This window comes from Achroia grisella, unplaced genomic scaffold (genome assembly GCF_030625045.1).
Source record: "Achroia grisella isolate CSIRO2021 unplaced genomic scaffold, CSIRO_AGI_Agris_v1 utg146, whole genome shotgun sequence".
Taxonomy (NCBI): Eukaryota; Metazoa; Arthropoda; class Insecta; order Lepidoptera; family Pyralidae; genus Achroia; species Achroia grisella.
This window is the reverse complement of record NW_026712636.1, coordinates 4,516,880-4,539,249: the sequence shown is the minus strand read 5'-3', so window position 1 is coordinate 4,539,249 and position 22,370 is coordinate 4,516,880. Positions and strand designations below refer to the sequence as shown.

Below are 22,370 nucleotides of genomic sequence, written 5' to 3'. Positions count from 1 at the left end.
AAAATTAGGCTTTAATTTCAAGCCATTTGCCACCCACCGTCTCTGGACATTTGTCACTTCCTGCGTACTGAAATGAGAAATGAAAAGGACCCTGTCTTCGGGAATAATAAGCACTCCTCGTCAACGGACCTTTTTGTTGAGCTCCAACAAATTAGCCCCTTTGTTTCACTTCGGTTTGATATTTGAAAAGATTCGGTTGAAATGGTCGTTGACTTTTACGGATTGTGGCAAGCCCTTTGAATGAATTATTGGTGCAATACCTTTCACATTACTATATTTAGTAATGTAAGGAATTATACGTCATTTGAATTCTATTTATTCAAATCAAATCAAAAATTATTTATACATGGAGAACATTTTAGCCATATGTAAAATTTTTAATAATTTTTCCCTACCATCCGACCCATCCCTAGTATCCCTCCGGTCTGATATTTTCACTGTAGCCGCAGACAGGTTTAATAAAAAAAATTTTAATTAAAGTTTGTGACAATTCACTTTCTTTTAAAATTACATTTTTATTTTACATATTTTTTATTTCCAAATACAAGTTTATAAATTACTAATACCTCTATAATTATTTCTATGCACCCATAGATAGATATCTGCTATTTTGCAATGATAATTATTAAGTATTAAAAAAGGTGGTAAAGCACCCAAAAACTCTATAATGATGTCTTTGCTCCATATCCACCATTTTGCAATGATAATTATATATTATAAAAAGGCATTAAAGCACGCACGATTGAAGGACACGAAGGAATGCGAGTGCTATCGGCGCTCACGCACTCTTTCTCGTTCTGCTTTTTTCCTTTCTTTTTCTTTTTTTCCTTTCCGGAGTAAAATCCGATTCTCGCGTGAAAGAGCGTACGTATAAAGGCAGCTATTGGAAGATGGAATGATACCTCCAAGCCGTAATACAGTTTAAAAAGCAAGCAAGCAAAAAGCTCACCTCCCATCGATCTCCCGTCCAATTCAAACAGGAATCGAAGTTACGAACGCCTGAGCCGAGGCTTGAACCCCCAGCAGTGCCATCAGTAAAGTTATATCCATCAGGCCGAAGGCAGCTTTCAGCCGCTCCATAAGTTCTTACCCAGGTTTGGAGTGCCATCTGCTAGTGGTGCCCTCAGACTACAATCGTATCCGTCAGGCGGGAGTTGGCCTTCAGCCGCACCACAAGTTTTCCTTTGGTTTGGACAGCCATCTGCACTCGTACCCTACCGTCCGGCGAAGCTGTAAAGGCCAGCTGCAGCCAACAGTATTAGTCCAGTCCGAAAACAGACTCCATACAAAATGTACCTCGGTACAATCGGCTAATATATTTGTTACAAAAAATCCCCCTCTATGCGACACAACGCCACGTTATATAAGGTAATATTTTATCTCCTTTATTAGTGGTGGTCTTTGCAAGTCATGACGTGATATAATATTATTTACTCAAACTAACAAGAACTGACGTAGTGGCCAAGATTTATCGTTTTAATTCCTTTCTTCTGGATTTTTTTGTGTCCGAACAAGGTCAATATAGCGGTGCTGAATAAATAATGCCGCAAATGAGTTTTTCCTCGAGTGTACTAGCACTGGGGTGGTGTTGTTACAAAAATGAATTGGGAAACATTTTGTTGCGCACATGTGTAATAACATTTACGGTTTGTATTCTAGATGATAACGGTTTGTAATATTTAAGAGATATTGATTAATCTATCTTCCCGGATATCCTCTAAATTCTCAATGAGATTATTGATATTTCAATGGTTCACTACACCATTCTATATTCGTTCTATATTTCAGCGGTATACTATACATCAACTGAGAGTCCCAAAGGTCGAGAGATCGAAAATTCTAGACGCGATACATCTAGATGAGTCGCGGTTTAGTCGCCGAAGAGTCAACACTAGGCTTCCAAGCCATATTTAAACTCTAATCAACTTCGTTCAGAGTCGAAACACGTGTCGCAATATGGGTGTAGAGTCAATAAACTTCAGGATTTGATTGCCATTACAAAAGGTCGTAACGGTAGTCAAGTTTCTGCACTGAATATTTGTGGTCTCACATATACTAATTGTAGCGGATTTAAACAAAATAAATCCATGAAGTAATTAACACAGCGCCATCTAGTCCAACGGTAAGCAGAGGTTATGTTATGGGTACTAGACAACTAATATAAACACTTTGACTTTTTATATTTACGGTCTTTTTAATATACATTTACGGTTTGTATCCTAGATGATAACGGTTTGAAATATTTAAGAGATTATTTAAATTATTAACCGGGTCTTAACACGAATAATTTTGACGTTTCGACTAGGTTGCACTAGCCGTGGTCACGAGCTGACTGGAGTAACAGCGATGTCAATGTAGATAGGTGACAGCAGTTTTTTCTTCATCTACCGTCACTAGACGTACGGATACCGTGAGTGCTGTGTATCGCGAACTTTCGTTAAACAATCTCGTGACCACGGCTAGTGCAACCTAGTCGAAACGTCAAGATTATTCGTGTTAAGACCCGGTTAATAATTTAAATAATGTATATTAAACACGAAAGTTTAACATTAAATATTTAAGAGATATTGATTAATCGACCATCTTCCCGGATATCCTCTAAATTCTCAATAGGTTTATCGATATTGCAGTGGTTTATAATACCAACTGAGACTCCCACAGGTCGAGAGATCGAAAAATCTACTAACTCCTTGGTAAATAAATAATAAATAACCCTGAACGATTAACACAGCCCCATCCAGTCCCACGGTAAGCAGAGCTTGTGTTATGGGTACTAGACAATTGACATAAATACTTAGTTTTTTTTTTTGTAAATACATAATATACATGAATACACCAAAACCGATACAAACAATCTTACTCATTAACACAAATTCTTGCACTGTACTACGAATAGAACCCGCGACCACCAGAAGTAAAACAGTATGCTAAACCACTAAACCACTAAGGCTGTCAAATTGTATTGGTCTGGGTGTTTACCGTGGGACAAGATGGCGCTGTGTTAATTATCCAGAGTTATTTATTTATTATTATTATTATGGACATATTTCTCCGAAATAACAATGCATTAGGAATACAACAGGCGCTACATGTACATAAATGCAACTTGATGTAAATTGTGCTATTCATGTATATAGACGACCGTTACCACTTACCAGCAGCTAGCTTCCTTTTCCATTATCATAAACAAGTATACATATTCCATACAAAATACTTTGTGATATAACTGTTCAAATTCAAATATCTTTATTCGTGTAGGTCTATTACAGACTCTTATGATATGTCAAATCTACCTTCAGTTCGGAATGATTTCGAGATGAGAACAACTGACAAGAAACTCAGCTCGTATTCTTTTCAAATAAATGTTGTATATGTTTACAGTAATTCAAATTTGGGAGAATAATGTGACCTCCAGCATGTGCTATTGCAAAAGCAAAAAGTCTAATCAGTATTCGTAACCTGAACAGACCAGTCCCCACAAGCAGCACCCGTTCACGAGTATGAAAGGCGAGCCAGCCATCATTCCACTCAACCATATTAGAAGGAGCACATTATGACTTTAGTAAATAAAAGAAATGGCATGTGATGAGAAGAACTGACAAGAAACTCAGCTCGTATTCTTTTCAAATAAATGTTGTACATGTTTACAATAATACAGATTCATTTAAATTCAAATTTGGAAGAATAGAGTGACCACCAGCATATGCTATTGCAAAAGCAAATAGTCTAATCAGTGTTCGTAACAAGAACAGATCAGTCCCCTAGTAACATAGCGATGTAATCTGTTTGGCCCTAATTTTTCATTTACCTGCTTGGCCTTGTTTGTAACAAATCCTTAACATCCGAACTCGAGATAATACCTGTATAATTCCTTCCATAATCCGTAAATTTAAACATCTTTTTAAGGCTTTAAACCAAATAGGTTAAACTGAACCGGCAAGGTGTGATTTTGTTCCGGTACAACATTATATTATAGAAACTATTCATAATATTGGCTATTTAGAATGGAATATAATAAAGTTTAATAATTCCCTTAGAACATACACATATACTGAAAAATAATTAAAAAAAAAATTACAATACAGAAACAATGTGGACCACAACTCAGCATAGTGCTAGAAACATAGTTTTAGTGCTGATTTCCAATTGAGACTAAATTACGAAATTTACATATAGCTTAAAAAAAAATCAAAATATCTCTACTCATGTAGGTCTATAAAATTTAAATTCAAAATATCTTTATTCATGTACGTCTATTACTGACTCTTATATCTTTTATGTCAGTTCGGAATGATTTCGAGATGAAAAGAATTAACAAGAAACTCAGCTCGTATTCTTTTCAAAAAATAATGTTGTACATGTTTATAATAAAACAGATTCATTTTTAAATTCATATTTGGGTGAATTGATCACCAGCATATGCTATCACATACTGATATTATATGTCAAATCTACCGTCAGTTCGGAGTGCTTTTGATCTGAGAAGAAACTGACAGAAATCTCAGCTCTTATTATTATTATTTGTAAATAAACTGATTTAAAAAAAGAAATCCAGTTGAGTTTCATGCCAGTTCTTCTTAATTGGATCTATATACTGAACTGGACGGTAGCGAAAAATTACAACACAAACACTTGACGTTCATAAGCGGTTAAAATGTCCTACATGAATAAATGATTTTTGATTCAATTTGATTTCAAATAAGGTTGAAGATAATAATAATAATAATAATCTCAGGACAATTCACACAGTGCCATCTAGACCCAAATTAAGCTACCTAAAGCTTGTGTTATGGGTACTAGACAACTGATACAAATACTTAGATATGTTTTTTTTTCGTAAATACATACATATTATACATAGAAAATACCCAGACCGATACAAATAATCGTACTTATGAATACAAATGTTTGTGCCGTGCGAGGAATCGAACCCGCGACCATCGATAGTAAGGCGGTGTGCTAAACCGCTAGACCACCGAGGCCGTCAAAAGATGATTACAAAAATGCAGTTTCATTTTCATATTCTAATACTAAATATACGTATTAAATATTACTTATCTATACACAACAATATGAAACTATAGAATACAACAAGAACTCCTGTGGTATGCGCCTTATTGCACTACGCTTGGCTCGGCTGCATAACTTCTACTACACTACTGCAGTTTGATCAAATCACTAATGAAAGTTATTGAGAACAGCAGAGACGAGATATTGGACTGTAATTTATATATCCACAATAGTCAATTCGGTTTTTCCAAAGGTCGTTCAACTACAGACGCAGGTGCAGAGTTGCTTAGACACGTATTTGCTGCATGGGAAACTAAAATGGATGCGATAGGTGTTTTTTGTGACCTTTCTAAGGCTTTTGATTGCGTTGATCATAATACATTGCTAAAAAAACTTGCTTTTTATGGCGTCAAAGACAATGCTTTAAATTTAATAAAATCTTATCTATCTGATAGAATACAGAAAGTGAAGGTTAGCAACGCTACGTCTGACGGGTCACTTGTGCAAATGGGTGTACCTCAAGGATCTATTCTCGGTCCATTTTTATTCCTAGTTTACATTAATGATCTCCCATATGCCATGCAGGATAGATGCGGCATAGTATTATTTGCAGACGATACTTCATTGATTTTTAAAGTTAATAGAATGACTAATAATTATGACGATGTAAATAGTGCTTTGCGGCGTCTCCTGCACTGGTTTACAACTAACAATCTTATGTTAAACGCTAAAAAAACAAAATGTGTTAATTTCTCTCTGTCTAAAAATAATACTAATTGCAATATTAAATTAAATGACGAATCTCTGGAATTTATAGAATCTACTGTCTTTCTAGGAATCACACTAGATAATAAAACAAAATGGGGTGCACAAATTCAAAGCCTTGCAGCGAAACTAAGTTCAGCAGCTTTTGCCGTGCGTAAGGTTAGACAGTACACTGATACTGATACTGCTAGATTAGTCTATTTTAGTTATTTTCATAGTTTACTCTCTTATGGAATATTACTATGGGGAAAAGCGGCAGATATTAAAAATATATTCATATTACAAAAACGTGCCGTTCGAGCGATCTACTGTATGAAGAGTCGTGACTCATTAAGAGAGAAATTCAAAGAGGCAAATATTCTCACCGTTGCTTCTCAATTTATATATTCAAATATCCTATATGTTCATAAAAATCTTGACTTATTTCCAAAAAACAGCAATATTCATAATATTAATACAAGATTTAAAGACAAACTTGCTGTCCCCAAGTATCGTTTAGAAAAAGTTAATAGGTCTTTTATGGGAATAGGTATAAAAATTTACAATAAGATACCAAAGGATATGTTGGAATTACCCTTAAATAAATTCAAAACATCTGTTAAATCATATTTACTGAGCAAAGCCTATTACTCACTAAACGATTACTTGAATGACGAGTGTGCATGGCAATAGTTGTTCATGCACTGAATTTTCATTTAATGTTAGACATAGACACCTATATAAATATACATTGTAAATAAACTGGCTTTAAAAAAAAAAGTAATTCAATTGAGTTTCTTGCCAGTTCTTCTCAATTGGATCTATATACCGAACTGGACGGTAGGGAAAAAAATAAAATTATAATGTAAAAATTTGACGTTCATAAGCGGCTAAAATGTCCTACATGAATAAATGATTTTTGAATTTGAATTTGAATTTGAATTTATATTATAACGACATTAATTTATGGAAAATTTGATATCTTTCCATGATCTCTCTCTTTACTGGACTATTCATTGTTGATGTGTTTTTAGAATGTATGTATTTGTGTATATTCATATATTTATATACAAATACATACATATGTTTTTATAAATTATGTATTATATATAATAATAATAATAATAATCTCAGGACAATTCACACAGCGCCATCTAGACCCAAGTGAAGCTAGCTAAAGCTTGTGTTATGGGCCCTAGACAACTGATACAAATACATAGATATTTTTTTTTTCGTAAATACATACATATTATACATAGAAAATACTCAGACCCATACAAATAATCATACTCATGAATACAAATGTTTGTGCCGTGCGAGGAAACGAACCCGCGACCATCGGTCGTAAAGCGGTAGACTAGACCGCTAGACCACCGAGGTCGTCAATGTATGTCAATAAGTATGTACGTATTTGGATATATATATATTTAATTTATTAATGTACTTTATTTATACCTTCTTAATTTTATTTATTTTCCTAATAGTGCACCGCCCACTAATCTCTGTTTACCTCATGGTCGATTGGGAGAAAATGCCTTATGGTGTTAAGTCCGCCATTAGCATCTTTATTTTAGTATCTGTGCATTAAAGTTTTAATAAATAAATAAAATAAATATACCATATGAAAAATTCATAATATTCGACTTACCTCGCTGTTCAGTGCTATGGGGTTTATTTCATTTTCAGTAATTCGTCACTAAACAAGTAGGTTCACAGAACAATAAAATACATAGAAACGAATTCACATTATTTTTTCATACGTCACACCCCAATCGAGCCGACGCTATCTCAAAAAACAATATAAATAAAATTAATGAAGCTTAATTAACTTTTATTGGAACAATATATATTTATCCATTTAATTAAAAAAAAACAGAAAGCGTATATAAATTAAACATTCAATTTATCCTCAATTATATCGAATCCTTCTTGCATACCTATTAAATGTACAGGCGAACCTTGTAACATAATACATAGGGCTAAAACCTGATAATGGATCGAGTTTCCCCAGTGACCTTCTACGTCAATGCGAATTATACAAATAGGGAATGAGATAAATAAAGGTGCCTGCTGATATAATTGGAAACTGTGCCGTGACACAGTGTAGAAAAATGAATAGGAAAACTCAAGATTTGAAATAGAAATAATCTTTATGCAAATAAACTTATTACAAGCACTTTTGAATAGTCATATTTTGATTCTACCACTCATTCGGAATGCAGATTTATCACAAGAAGAATGAGCAAGAAACTTGTGTGTTGCTCTTTTTAATAGATGTTTTTTTATATAAATAATTACAGTATAACAAGTAAGAGACATGCGATAATCAACAAGTTAATCTAGCTAAAACCTGTGTTATGGGTACTTATAACTTATCAAACACATAGATATTTTTTTTCGTAAAAACATACATATTATACATAGAAAACACCCAGACCGACACAAACAATCGTAATCATTAATACAAACATTTGTACCGTGCGAGGAATCGAACAGCGACCGTTAGTAAAGCGGTATGCAAAACCGCTAGACCACCGAGTTCGTCAATATAATGAAAAAAAACTTGAAATATATCTGCTCGTAATTAGACTACTGTTTTTTTACACTGTATCGTCATTTTTTATTGCTAACCCGCAAGTATCTGCCATTGAAGGGCAATCGCGTATGTTTGAGCTCAAGAATGCGTATAAAATATTCTGTTCACTTCAGATACTGCGATCGAAGGGTTAGGCGCGGATTTATACTTTATCAAATCTTTGATAGAATACAGCTATACACTTCAAAGAACGTGTCGTATATTAAGCAATATATTCGCTGTAAATGAGTATGATCGAGCGGGTACCACGGATATTTCAGTGTTGTTTTTTTTTTCATTTAATATATTATATTCCGTAACGGATTGGCAGGTTGTTAATGGTCTAAAAATATCAAATTTATTTAATGGATTACCAAGAAATATGATACAAAATTCTAGCAACTCGACCTGACTTCACATGGTTGTAATTATTAAATAAATCCATAATTTGTATTTCTACATACAAATTATAGATTTATTAAATTTGATATTTTTAGACCAATGGTTAGGCAGTGTACATTCTAAAGTACCGTCCACTTACTAATAGACTTCAGATATCTATTATCTATGGAGGATAATAACGCTTCGGTTAATGTAGGTTAAATTCGGGACGAGATATGGTCGCGAGTTCGATTCCTCGCTCGGTACAAATGTTTGTTTATATTCATGAGCTTGATTGTTTGTATCGGTCTGAGTGTTTTGAAAGAAAGAAAAAAAAGAAAGAAAGAAAGAAAGTTTTCTATGCATATTATATATTTATTAACATTGCCATATATTTATACAATTTGTAGCAGTTTGTTTATATTCATGAGCTTGATTGTTTGTATCGGTCTGAGTGTTTTGAAAGAAAGAAAAAAAAGAAAGAAAGAAAGAAATAAATAAAGTTTTCTATGCATATTATATATTTATTAACATTGCCATATATTTGTAGCAGTAAGGGAAGTAAGGAGTAACTTAGGCTACTATTATTTTAGAAAATGTATTAAATTTAATTCCACGCAGAAGTAGTTGCGTTATCAGCTAGTACTAGATAAAATTCCACCTAAAAGTTATCAAATAAAAAATGTAGATTGTTAAATTATAATACAGTGGTATATGTTTGTTTCAGCACACGTGCACTAAGTGTTGTAAGTGGATAATGTTGTATCACCTCGTACCTTCCCCGAGTATCCTCGCGCCATTTTCCTTTGAATCGTGGAAACCTAATTTTATGAAAGGACAATTTCTTATCGAGTTTGAACCGAATAATGACAATATCCCTACTTCCCCGTCTCCCTCGTTAATAAAATAAAAGGGATTTAAGGAAAAAAGGACCTTGAGATTATTTTATAAGGGTGAATTAATATTAGTTGTTGACGCCTTATGAGAGAATCTTCGCCACCCGAGACATTTCGATGGCGACCCTCCGATTACAGTACGATTTGTCTGCCAAATGCAGTTAAGTTAATAGATTTCATGCTTGGCTAAGTCGTACCCTCTTTGGGGTGATTGAAATAGTCCCAAAGCTATTTTCTAATAATAGACGCTTTTTCAGTCTATACTTCGAGTAGGTTTTAAAAAATGTGTATAAAAATTACTATTAAAATATTAATAATATTCTGCCGGGGGTAAGTTGCCATCTCCTCTCCTTAAGAGGGGAGATGAGATTTTTTTGGAAGTTAGGAATAATAATATCTTAGTGATCATCATCATTTGTTCTAATTGTCATTGTTTGGTGATTATTACCCGTAAAGATAAGTTTATGACCATATCAAAGGGAGCATAGTAAAAAGTAGATAGATACACAATAATAATAATACCTTTGGATCATTCACATAACGCGATCAAGTCTTAAGGTAAGCAGAACTAGTTATGGGCACTAGACAACTGACATAAACTCTTAATATTCTTATAAATACATACATAATATACACAGAAAACACTCAGATTGATATAATCAATCATACTTATGTATACAAATGTTTGTGCAGTGCGAGGAACCGAACCCGCGACTATCGGAAATGAAGCGGTATACCATGGACAATTTACACAACGCCATCTAGTCCCAAGGTAAGCAGACCTCTGCAACATTGGGACTAGATGGCGTAAAACATATAAGTATTTATGTCACTTCTCTAGTACCCATAACTACCTTAGTTATATATATTTTTTTTATAAATACATACATAACATACATAGTAATCATTCAGATAGATATAAATAATGATACTCATAAATACAAATGTTTCTACCATGCGAGGAATTAAACCCGCGACCGATGGAAATAAAGCGGAGTGCTAAACCGCTAGACCATCAAACACTTATGAATGTTTTCATTAAAATAATATGTGTGTGTAATTATATCACCAGGTCTTAAAATTATCCAGTACATGGAAATTTCCTCTGTTCTGCACAATCAAGATAGATAATGATTGTATATATATATATTTATATATATATATATATATATATATATATATATATATATATATATATATATATATATATTTATATTAATTAATATTTTCTTTCTTCTTGTGCAATAAAGTGTATATAAAAAATATATTTTCCAACAATTTTCAACGTATTTAAAACAACATCAACTTCAATTTTCATGGCTTTAATATCGGAACAATGGACATAAAAGTTCTTAATGGGTGTTAGTTTTACCACTAATTGTTTAATAGTAAATAAATTATATTTATTACAATCGGCATTTCGAATAAATTATACTAGACACGAACAGGTAGAGAAAGGTTAACCTTATATAGCATTACATTTGCTATTACTTTAGCGATAAGACTACCTTCTGTACTTTCTTCTTTCTCTAATGTATTGTTATATATTTATAATGTATCTGCTTTTAATATTGGTGCAATAAATTAATAAATGATCAATGTAAAATCCTGAAAAATGTAATTTTCAGCGTGTACTTGTTATACTGTAATTATTATATAAAAAAAACATCTATTCAAAAGTGCAACACAGAAGTTTCTTGCTCATTCTTCTTGTGATGAATCTGCATTCCGAATGAGTGGTAGAATCAAAATATGACTATTGTGACTATTCAAAAGTGCTTGTAATGCGTTTATTTGAATATAGTCTATTTCTATTTCTGTACTATAAAGTGCATGTATCATATCATTTTAGGCAGTCCTCACTTAGAGACACATCTACACAAATAAAAACGTGTCGGTTTGTAATTTGAAATTAGCAGTTTTTCACTGAATGCATATGAAAGTATATACTGTACTTACATCAACTAATTATAAAAAAAAAAGCTAATTTCTAAAACGGCTGTACGTAACGAGTTTGACGGGACTTTCACTCGCAGATAGCTTATGTTATACATTCATATTGCGCCTCTCAAATTTAAAAATCATTTATTCATGTAGGACATTTTAGCCACTTATGAACGTCAATTTTTTTACTTTATATTTTTAATTTTTGGTTACCGTCCAGTTCAGTATATAGATCCTATTGAGAGAAACTGGCAAGAAACTCAATTAAATTACTTTTTTTTAAAGCTAGTTTATATACAATGTATATTTGTATATTTGTATATGTGTCTATGTCTAACGTTAAATGAAAATCCAGTACATGAACAACTATTATCATGCACGTTCGTCATTCAAATAATCATTTAGTGGGTAATAGGCTTTGCTCAGTACATATGATTTAACAGATGTTTTAAATTTATTTAAGGGTAATTCCAATATATTCATTAGTATCTTATTGTTAATTTATATACCTATTCCTATAAAAGACCTATTGACTTTAATTGCCACCATCGTTGGCTGCACCAACCCCAGCGCCCTACACACTACACTAGAATAATATGAGAATATTCTGAATTGCTGTTGTGCTATATATTTTTATTTTTGTTAGATAAAGGTTTCTAACAAAAATAAAAATATATAGCACAACTACGATCGTAAAACTATCGATATTATTGTAATAAGTTTTTATTACATTAGCCCTTTTTGTGCCATATTTTTCTTACAGAACTTCAAATAAGTAGAATCAAAATAATCTTTACTGAAATAAAGTAAGAATTTTTTATTACTTAACTTCACTCTTTTTTAATCTTTCTCTCATTCAAACGATAGTTTCAGAACAAGAGTCTGTGCTATTTATTACAGATATCTGCTTTTGCTCTTTAAAACAAATGTGACTCTACATTATTACGTCAAATGTCGTCAACAGTTTGTCTACTATGCAATCAATTTAGTTTTTTTTATATTACTTGTTTATTTTGTTCATTATATATATTTTTTTAAATTTATTTTATGTTATGTATCTATACCATTTTTATTATTGTTACTCGTTTTTATTATTTTTGGTAGTAAGGATAGGGTTGGTTAGATACGACGTCGGTTAGGTACGTCTCTGGGCCACTTACACATTTTAGTGCATATATTATATATTGTTAACTCACCATTGTAATTATGTATTTTTTTTTTATTTATAATCCTGTTAGCGACCAACCGCTACAAAATCTTTAGATATTTTTATTACTTTTAAATTTATTTTTTACAACAGTTCTTTGTTATGTTAATTGATTTATTACACTTTATTGCTACATTATATTTACTATTACTTCACAACTGCACATATTATTATCATAATCTACGTGTTTTCATTATTCAGACACCCATACAGTCCACCGATTCGTACTAGGTACCTTGTGTATATGCCCTTTAACGTAAAGTTTTATTTGTAAGTATCATTATTTTTAAAGCTAGATCTTCTAGCTTCTAGCTAAGTCTGAATATTATTTTTAAGGCTGTTAAATAAATATAAAGAAAGAGAAAGAATTGTAAGAGGTTGCAAGGGGAGATGAAAGGTTGTATGGAATCGTCACATTCAAAACTAGAAGCTTGAAACTTATTTTTGAGGCTGTTGATTGAGTTGTATAGAATTCTGTATAGAAAATGTCTTTGAAGTTATGTAACAAAAATATAATATACAAAGGGGTAAAAGAATTATTCAGTAAAATTCATATAATCGCAAGGAGACAGGTCTAGAATAGTTTTATGAGACAGCCAAAGAAAGAAGACGTTATAAATTAGCCAAGAGTGAACAGGCAATATTTAAGTCTACGCTGAGCTAAACTAGGCTAACAGTCACTTTTAAATAACAAAATTTATTCTTTTTCACAAGATATTTTGTGTGACAACATATATTTCTGTCTGGCATTCCGGCGATGGAAACATCGATACAAAAGGTATGAGTAATTTGAGAAACTGCGAGGTTTTACGGTTTTAGATGGTAGTGATGCCCTCCGTGGTCTGGCGGTGTAGCCACACCGCTTTATTTCCTAAGATTCCGGGTTCGCTTCGTCGCACGTTACAAATCTGGGAGTTTTCAATATATATCAAATACTTACATAGTATTTTTAAAAAAGTATCAAGTATATCTATTAGTTGTTTAGCATCCATAAATTAGGCTGTATTTTATTTTTTATACTACGATGGTGGCATTCAAGCATACGGCCCATCTGATGGTAAATAGTTACCGTAGCCTATGAACGCCTGAAACACCAGGGGTATCACTTGCGCGTTGCCGACCCTTAAGAACCCTTAATATACCCTTCTTGAAAAACCCCATGCTGTAGTCTCGTGAGAAAACCTCGGCAGGAAGTTCATTCCACAATCTAAGTGTACGCGGGAGGAAACTCCTCTGAAACCACACTGTTCGGGACCACTTAGGTTCCAGTGTGTGGGGATGAATTCCCTGTCGATGGCGAGCGGTGCGGTGGTAAAAGGTGGCTGTCGGCATCATGTCGAACAATTCCTCAGAACACAGTCCGTTGTATAATCGGTAGAACACACAAAGCGAGGCGAAGTCTCGCCTCAAGCTAAGTGGCTCGATACCGCTAGATAGATTGGGATCATCGACAATTCTCATAGGTATATATCCAGGTGCTCCCGCCCAAAGATGAGAGCAGTACTCCATGTGCGGCCGAACCTGTGACTTATATAAGAAAAGTCTCTGGTCCGTAGTGAAGTACCGCCTCGCTCTATTGAGCACATCGAGCTTCTTGGACGCCAGCTTTACCTTTCCTTCCAGGTGACTGCGGAACTCAACAGTACTAGAGATGTCGACACCGAGAATCCCAATACTCTTAGAGATGGTAACGGACGTGTTCTGGAATTGAGGAGCCACAGCAAAAGGGGTTTTCTTACTTAGTTTGGCTACTAGTCGACAGTACTAACAATCCTGAAGAGAGATTGTATTGCATCAATTGCTAGCATTGTACCATGTCAAAATCCCTGAACGCTATCTTCATGAGTTCCTGCTGATTTTATCACTATGGGCTAACTGATCTGATCTTTTATCATTCTCCACTGGTACCCCGCCAGGGTAAACCGTTAGTGCATGTGAAAGCACCATACCATTATAATGTATTAAAAAAAATGAATGTATATAATGGACTGGGAGTATTACAAAATGGGGCCCTTATATTACTGTGGAACAACGTTTACCCGGATTATCATTGCGGCAAATGTTCTATAAAACGGCGCTCGGCTTTTAGGCGTATTGTAATATGACCACCAAACCTTTATTTGAGGAAGCGGTCTCTGCAAACTTTTAAACTTTTAGAGTTTAGTTAACATTTGACGGTAGAAAAAGTGCGAATAACTGCAATAACCCTTTGGAAGTTAGTTCTTCCGTAATACAGGCTAGCTGGCCGTTAATCCGCGTTAGAAACGGCTCAGTTTTAATACGACTAGACGTTATATGCCGTGCAGAAAATTCTATGATCTTTTTCTACTATTCTACAGTTCTTTTTTATGTAATGTCTATAAAATAATCCTATAATTTACAGACTTGGTATCTTAAAAAATGCTTTGCGGAAAATTCTTAGAGTGCTGTACTGTGCGTTTTTTTTTCGGACTAATCTAATGCTGTTGGCCGCTGCTGGCCTTTACAGCTTCACCGGACGTTAGGGGGCGAGTGCAGATGGCACTCCAAACCCGCGGAAGGACTTATGGAGCGGCTGAAGGCCAACTCCTGCCTGACGGATACAATTTTAGTCTGAGGGCACCACTAGGGGTTCGAACCTCGACTTAGGCCGTCGTAATATCGATCCCCGTTTGAATTGGACGGGGGATCGATCGGAGGGGACATGTACTGTGCGTATGTTAGTTGGTTGCAATTTTTTTTATCTAATATATGTAAAATAATTCTATAATTTACAGATTTGGTCGTTTATAAAAGACATAAGAAAGATTATTTTTGTATGACTAGTATATATATATAGTAGTAGAAAAAAAAATGTTATTAATGTGGACTAATAACCCTATTGCTACCAATGTACCATGTCAGGTTGAGCTCCACGTGGTTCCCCTGGAAAGTGTCGTGATAAATTCCTGGTGAATTTACCACGATGGGCTAACTTACCTGACCTCATCATCATCGCAGCCCGGAAGACGTCCACTGCTGGACATAGGCCTCCCCCAAAGATCTCCACGACGATCGGTCCTGCGCTGCTCGCATCCAATGCCTTCCAGCGATCTTGACCATGCGTCTTCCGGTCCGTGGTCGCCACTCGAGGACTTTACTGCTCCAACGGTTATCTGTCCTACGAGCTATGTGCCTTGCCCATTGCCACTTCAGTTTCACAATTCTTCAGGCTATGTCGGTCACTCTGGTTCTTCTGCGATCTCCTCATTTCTGATTCGATCACGCAGAGAAACTCCGAGCATAGCCCTCTCCATAAACTCTGAGCTTGTTGATGGGGCCCATAGTTAGCGACCACGTCTCTGTTCCGTAAGTCATCACTGGCAACACATATTGGTCGTAAACCTTCGTCTTGAGACACTGCGGAAATTTGGACGAAAAGATATATCGGAGCTTCCCGAACGCTGCCCATCCGAGTTGGATTCGACGATTGACCTCTTTCTCAAAATTGGATCTACCTAGCTGGATAATTTGCCCTAAGTATACGTAGTGATCGACAATTTCGAGTGTAGAATCTCCGATTTTTACGGGAGCAGGTACGACATGGACGTTTGACATAATTTTCGTCTTGTCCATATTCATTTTAAGACCTACTCCTTGTGAGACTCTACTGAGGTCTTCGAGCATTTTTCTAAGGTCTTCCAGGGTCTCAGCCATAACCACGACATCGTCGGCAAATCGAAGGTGATTGATGTACTTTATTTGATGCCCATTTCCAGTCCAGAAGCTTGAAGACATCTTCCAACGCAGCGGTAAACAGCTTTGGCGATATGACATCGCCTTGTCTGACACCTCGCTGCAGTTGGATAGGCTTCGAATTCTGGTCGTGGAGGCGAACTGACATAGTGGCGTTTTCATACAAACAATTCAACGCTTCGATATATCGATAGTCAATTTGGCACCGCTGGAGAGACTGTAGCACAGCCCACGTCTCGATCGAATCACATAGTCCACAAACACCAAAGTGGCAGGTTGTATTCTTCGGTCTTCTGAATTACCTGCCGCAGCGTATGAATGTGGTCTATGGTACTGACGCCTTTTCGGAACCCGACTTGTTCGGGAGGCTGGAAGTCGTCAAACCTGCGCGCGAGACGATTCGTGATGACTCTCGAAAACAACTTATAAACATGGCTCAGCAGTGTTACGGGTCTGAAATTCTTCAGAAGCGATTTGTCTCCCTTCTTGAAGAACAGAACCACCACACCCCTTTGCCATGCTTGAGGCGTTTTGCCCTCGAGGATGACGGAGTTGAATAGCTTCTGGAGGATTCGTAGAACAGGTCTACCTCCAGCCCTCAGAAGCTCAGCAGTAACTCCATCATCGCCCGGCGCCTTGTTGTTTTTAAGTTGTTTAAGAGCCATACCAATCTCGTACAGGCTGACGTCCGGGATATCTTCGGTATAGTGTCGGGTTAATTTGGCTCTAGGGTCTTTCGCCATGTTGTTAACAGGTTGTTGTCGTGTATAACTGTCCATAGAACTTCTCAATTTCCCTCAAAAGTTCGGGTTTAGACGAAACGATCCTGCCGTCATCCGTCTTAAGTCGCGTCAGCTGGCTCTGTCCGGCAGCCAGATTCCTGTTAAAGACTTTTGAGCCCTTGTTTCTCTCAATAGCCTCCTTTACACAATTTGTGTTAAAGTGGCGTAAGTCACGAGTCAAGGACTTAGAGATCTGCCTGCTAAGTTGCCGATACTGAGAAACGTCAGTCGGAGACTGCAGGACCATACTTCGCCTTTCATCCATCAATTTGAGGGTAGAGATAGATATTTTTCCGGTTCTTTCTGCGCGGCGGGTTTTGAAGTGCTTAGACTGAAACGGACAGTTTCCACACACCTGTTGTTGTAATCGTCCACGTCAACGCAGTCACCAAGGCTTTCGATTTTGCAATTCTAGCTGAAATTTTTGGATCTGTATAGGTGTAGGGCGGAGCATAGATTTCATCAGTCGGGATCGTTCGAGTTTCAGATTCAGATTCAATCTACTTCTTACCATCCGGTGATCGCTCCCAATTTTGAAGGCATTGATCACAGAGACAGAAAATCTGTCTTCTCGTTGACAAGATGAAATCTATCTCGTTTTTTGTGGCACCATCGGGACTAATCCACGTCCATTTCCGGTGTTCCGGCTTCCTGAAGAAGAAGTTCATCATAAAGAGGTTCTCCTTTTCCATGAAGTCGGCCAGCATTTGACCTCGGAAGTTCCGATCACCGATACCAAATTGCCCCACTCTCAGCTCATCACCGCTTCGTTTGCCCAATTTTGCGTTAAAGTCCCCCATGATAACGTTATAATGAGTCTTTGTACTATGTATGGCTCTGGAGATATCCTCATACATAGCCTCAACCTCATCGTCGGAGTACGTCGAAGTTGGAGCGTACACTTGGATGACCTTCAATGAATACCGTTTGGTAATTCTGAGTATCAGGTACGCTACCCTAGTCGACACGCTCTCGACCTTGATAACATTATTCACAAGGGACTTGTGGACGAGGAACCCGACACCGCCTTGGGACATATCGCCCTCCCGGAAGTAAAAGATTGCCGGATTTCAACTATCGAATATACTTCAGATAATCCCACGACATGCCAGTGCAATCTAACATTTCCTCCAGTTCAATTAACTTTTCGTCGGTCCGCAGTGTTTGAACGTTGTATGTTGCCAGGGCCAGTGGTCGCCGTTTGTGGTAGCCTGGTCTTACCCGGAGATTCTTCGCACCCCCTGCCCCGCCGTTTCCATGACCGCTACCATGATCAAGACTAGCGGGGCCGCCGGGGACTGTTGGGTGTAAATTCATTTGGGGGGATATTGCCATAATCGCCACGCTTGGCATGCGGGTTGGCGATCGCAGTATGATGGTAGGTACTCAGTAGGACGCTGCTGCCCGTCCACTGGTCGATGAATCCCTTAGTCGCCTTTTACGACACCCACGGGAAGAGAGGGGGTGGTGCTATTCTTACAGCGACACCACACGCCTAACCTTAACGCCTAACTTACCTGACCTCATGTTCATCTTATAATCCTCCACTGGTGTAAACCGTTAGCGCAGGCGGATGCACCATTCCATTATCATCCATAAGAAAAAAAGAACTGGTATATACATTACTAAGTATGTAGGAGGATAGATCATAACGGGAACCAAATAACCAGCATTCTAAATCAAACATCCTGTTTAATTTCTAATTCAACCTGCTTTAATTCTCATACAGCATATACCACTGATGACCACCAATTACCACTAACGGCAAAGTCATTATTTCATTATGAACCATTAAAAAACCCTGTAATATTATAAAGTACTGTTGTTGCAAAGAAATATTGACTGAAACACGTGACACCAGTCTAACCGTATGCTTCATTTTATTTCTATTTTCCTTAGAATTTTTCTGATTTTTTACTGAAATATGTGACACACTAGTCTAACCGTATGCTTTATTTTATTTAAATTATCCTTAGAAACTTTCTGATTTTTGACTGAAACATGTGACACACCAGTCTAACCGTATGCTTCATTTTATTTCAATTTTCCTTAGAAATTTTCTGATGTTTTTTTTTTAATTTAATTGATTTTACTAAACTAATACCGATATTAATAAGATTGATTAGCGATAAGGCCGCCTATTGTACTTATGATTGTATATGTATATTTTTATATCTATACATATAAATAAAATTGGAGTATCTGTGCGTAATATTGAAATAACCGTTTTTTACTGCATGCATATATGAATATAAAATAATATAAATATATACACCAAAATAACATTTTTTATAATTTTCGTCTGTTTGTCGATCTGTCTGTTTGTTCCGGCTAATCTCTGAAATGGCTGGACCGATATTTACAGGACTTTTTTGATGTAAAAGGAGTGACTTAAGCTACATTTATTTTAGAAAAATAAAGTTAAATTCCATGTGGATGAAGTCGCATGTACATCTAGTTAATTAATATTTTCTTATCTAATGCATTAATGTGTATAAATAAAATAAAATAAATAAATATCGAGCACATAAATATTTTTACAGTTAAGTAAAAGGTTAAGGTCATTCTCTTTAGCTATAACTGAAGCTGACAGCTGAACTTGATGGTGATTTTATAAAGAAATAAAATAGTCACTAAACTGTTTTATATGAATAAATAATTTTGTGCAAAATCTAAAATTAGATATTTTAAGAAATTCGAAGTTCAATCAATATTTAAATGAATATAACAATTTTTACAGCAGCAGATTGTTATTGTTGTGTTCAGACTTTGAAAAAAACTATTTAAATTACATTATTATATCATCATCTTCTTCTATCTTATCCCATTTATTTGGGGTCGGCGTAATATGTTTTTCTCTTCCATTCATTCCTGTTCGCAGTCATCGCGTTATTTACTTCCTTTCTTACCAAATCATCTTTCACACAGTCCATCCATCTCTTTTTCGGCCTTCCTCTGCCCTTATAACCAAATTTTCGGACTGTACGACAGGTATTTAAGATTGCAACTTTTTGAAGGGTGATGTAAAATGTTTTTTGTATATCTAATTGTTTCCGGCTATGATGTAGGTGTTTGGGTATGATACCTGTAGATGAGAGGACTATGGATATTATATAAACTTTTTCCTGTTTCCAAATTCTTATTATTATTATTATTATTCCATTTATTTCGGATATTTATCCATCCATATTATATTAGTAAACAACTTATGAACTACGTTAGTAAATTACAATTTTATACATTTAATTCATATATTTATATTTATGTCTTTGTCCACGTCCAGAAGCTCTGGGTCCGCAGCAGTGCAGCGATATCCAGTGCCCCTGAAGTGGACAATCCGACATATTGGATATGGTAATGTATTCATTCTTAATCTTATCTTCTTCTTATATTCTTTATCTTATGTAAGTAGCTTTGACGTAGTCTGGTGTTTTGAGTAGTCATGCTCACTAAAATGTCCAGACTTGTGGCGGCGTGGTGTGCCGGGTCATTGGGCTCCCTAAAATATGGTCGAGCGCAGTGCAGCACCCATTTAGATCTCACCTCTTTTGTGGCAGTAGTCAACAATCAAAGCATATATTATAATATTAAACTCGGCTATCATTTCACATTTATATCTTTGATGGGATATATATTTACAATAATAATACTAATAACCCAAATGAAATCACACAGCGCCATCTAATTCCAAACAAAACCAAGAACTTGTATTATTGGTACTGTACAACTGATTTGAACATTCTCAAATTATTATTTTTTTGTAATACATAACCATAACATAATAAAACACCCAGACCGATACAAATAATAAAACTCATGAATACTAATGTTTGTAGCGTGCGAAGAATAGAACCCACGACCATGGGTAGTAAAGCGATGTGCTAATACCCCTAGATCACAGAGGTCGTAGAAAACATGTTAAAATAAATTTAAAAAATACTTATAAGATCTTGATTATATAAAAACTCATGAAAAAAACTAGGTTTCAATAAAAAAAGAATATACAATATCGGTTTACCGGTAAAAATGTTATTAGTTAATATTAAAATATCAAAATCGAATTAAGAACATCCCACTGGTTTGAAGTCGGTTGAAATATATATATATATATATATATTATATTATATAAATTTAAATTTCAAAATAATGTTTCCCCATAATACCAAACTATAAGATATTTTTATACACTAATATATATATATCTATATACAAAACTTAACACTGTCTATCATATAACTAAATATAATATAAAATGTAATCATTAAATTTAAATAATAATTTTTAATAATAAATCACCGTTAAAATATCCTTAAAATTAACCTGCAAGTGTTCCTATTACGCAAAACAATTAAAAACCTCTGAAATAATGTATTAATTAAATTCAATTAATATTTTTAATAAATCACCATTTTAATATTCTTAAAATTAACCTGAAAGTGTTTCTATTACGGAAAACAATTAAATAACCTCTAAAATATAACATAAATTATTTTATTTAATATCCAATAACAAAACTCAGTCACGTACCTTTATAAATCAGGATAATACTAGTAAAACACTGCTCAGTCACTTTCCAATATATGCACCACACAAAGTATCGCAAATTTTAGTCGTCTATATCCGGTATTAGTTTACAGACGAGCACACAACCGTACCGTACGACAAATGTTGTAAGACTAAGTTAGCAGAAGCTCGGGAAACACTGCTACGCTTTTGTTTGTATATATCGATGAAGCCACCCCTAGCTCAGGGTTGCCAAGCTTAAGCTTTCGCCTCGTACAAAGGAGCTCGAAACTAGTATTTCTATTTAAATATCTTTTTTGATCAATAATGTATGTTTATGGAGTAAAGCTAAAAGCATTATGTAACAGTTAATGTTTTAGATGGACATATGGTGCGGTACTTGATTTATTAAAACACGCAAGTTTCTTGCTCGTTCTTCTTATGATGAACCTGTATCCCGAATGAGTGGTAGAATAAAAACATGTAACTATTCAAAAGTGCTTATATTATATTTAATTCTATTAAATAAGTAATTATAATAAATAAGGAGAGTGCATCTCTCTCTCTGTATTATTGAATATATTATAGAAAATAGTAAGTTAAATAAAAAACAT

The 22,370-nt window shown here is 35.1% G+C and overlaps 1 protein-coding gene across 1 annotated transcript in view; it reads right to left on the bottom strand.

Annotated features, from left to right (window-relative positions):
* Positions 1-21,902, bottom strand: part of LOC131855672 (connectin-like) — a 258,148-nt gene extending 236,246 nt beyond the window's left edge. The window contains exon 1 of the mRNA XM_059206976.1: positions 21,781-21,902. The gene's annotated coding sequence lies outside the window, so the exon portion shown is untranslated. The remainder of the gene's footprint in view (positions 1-21,780) is intronic.
* Between the last annotated feature and the right edge of the window lie 468 nt (positions 21,903-22,370).